The sequence below is a fragment of the Aethalodelphis obliquidens genome, unplaced genomic scaffold (assembly GCF_003676395.1).
Source record: "Aethalodelphis obliquidens isolate GAN/ISIS:26980383/991018 unplaced genomic scaffold, ASM367639v1 scaffold115, whole genome shotgun sequence".
Taxonomy (NCBI): Eukaryota; Metazoa; Chordata; class Mammalia; order Artiodactyla; family Delphinidae; genus Aethalodelphis; species Aethalodelphis obliquidens.
Window position 1 is genome coordinate 1635957 of NW_020838059.1, and position 1839 is coordinate 1637795.

At 46.1% G+C, this 1839-nt stretch overlaps 1 pseudogene; it reads left to right on the plus strand.

The window, feature by feature from the left end:
• Positions 1-209: 209 nt before the first annotated feature.
• LOC113615315 (olfactory receptor 10A5-like) lies at positions 210-1145 on the plus strand (annotated as a pseudogene).
• Positions 1146-1839: the final 694 nt, after the last annotated feature.

Here is a 1839-nt window from a genome sequence, read left to right on the forward strand (position 1 = left end):
CATAGCTTCTGATTTCACTATAACTATTAGGTAAATACACCTAGTAGAACAAAACAGAAAATTTATTCCAGAGGAGAAAAGACAGGGTCTTTGAGTTTTATAATATATGGCATATCTGGTACTGTTGCCCCCCTCCAGTAGCATGGCTCTTTTTCTAACTGGCTATATTTCTCTCCTTTCCTCAGGTATAATGCGTTAATGTCACAGCTATGGGTAATCTGACCATTCTCAATGAATTTCTCCTCCTGGGATTTGGGAGTCTCCATGGGTTACAGTTTTTTCTTTGGGGGATATTTCTGGGAATCTATGTAGTGACCTTGCTGGGGAAGGTCCTTATCCTTATAGTCATTTCCCTTGATTGCAGCATCCAAACCCCCATGTACTTCTTTCTGTCCAATTTCTCCTTTAAGATCTGGTACACTACCTCCATTGCCCCTAAGACGCTGCAGACCCTTCTCTTAGGTCCCCAGGTGATTTCCTTTGTAGGATGTGTGGTCCAGTTTTACTTCTTCGGTTCCATGGCAGTAGTTGAGCACTTTCTTCTGGCAGCCATGTCTTATGACCGCTAATTTGCTATCTGCAGCCTCCTCCAGTATCCATCCCTCATGAACCTCTACACATGTATCCTGCTTGCAGGTGGGTCTTGGCTGGGTGAGTTCCTAACCCCTGTGGTCACTGTTACCATGACTTTCCAGCTGCCCTTCTGTCCAGCCTATAAGTCTGACCATTTATTCTGTGACCTGACCCCTGTGCTGTAGCTGGTCTGTTCTGATACTGAGACAGTGGAGGAAATCACTTTCCTACTGGCCTCCTTTGTCACTATGGTGCCCTCCCTACTCACTGTAGCCTCCTATATCCACATTGTTGCTGCTGTCTTCAGGATTCCATCAGCTGCAGGAAAGCAATGGGCCTTCTCCACCTGCTCTTCCCACCTCATATTGGTCACTCTGTACTATGGAACACTGGAAACAGTGTATGCCATTCCCACAGCAACCCAGGCTGTTGCCCTGAACAAGATCTTCTCCCTGTTCTATACTGTGGTCACTCCCATGGTCAACCCCACCGTGTAGAGCTTGAGAAACAAGGATGTTAAAAAGGCAGTGAGGAGGCTTATGAGTCAGTGGGTATATGCTAAAAGGACCTAATGGCCCTCACCATCCACAGGGAGTCTTTTTTCTCAGAGCAGCCTGGGCTTCTGTGAAGGAAGCCAAGCACTAGGCTTTGTACTTGGGGGCTCAGACCACTGCTGCTCCCTCCTTCCAGAGAAATAGCCAACAGAGCGGGGACCACCCCTGAGGTCCTATAGCCTAAAGCCCTTGGGAATACCAGGTTAATCCTTGCATGGTAAAATTAAGTTTGCCAGACGAGTGACTCCCTCAGGCTATTCTACCAAGCCTTTTAGGGGAACATTCTAAAGACCCAAATTTGTTTGACACAAAAGTCTATCTCTCTGTCTTTGTCTCTTTCTCTGTCTCTCTCTTTCTGTATGTGTGGTATAGAAATACCTGTTGGTGTTAAGGTTTTTGGTTTCATTATGTGCACATGCCCAGTGTGCCCATGTGTACACACACACACACACACACCTACATACACACGCAGTCACCATACCCTTCCCATACAAACTTAGGTGCCCTTCACTGTGCCTCTCCTCAGGGTTCATGCACATTCACCTCACCTTCTGTGGTTTCTTAGATCATCTGCCTCTCCACTGATCAGAACAATCTCTAAAATCCTAGAGAAGCTATTGACTGTTCTACTCACTTGAAAAGGTAGTTAATCAAGACCCTTGAAGACTGGAATAACATCATCCTTATTACTCTTAATGTCCCCTAGCATGGT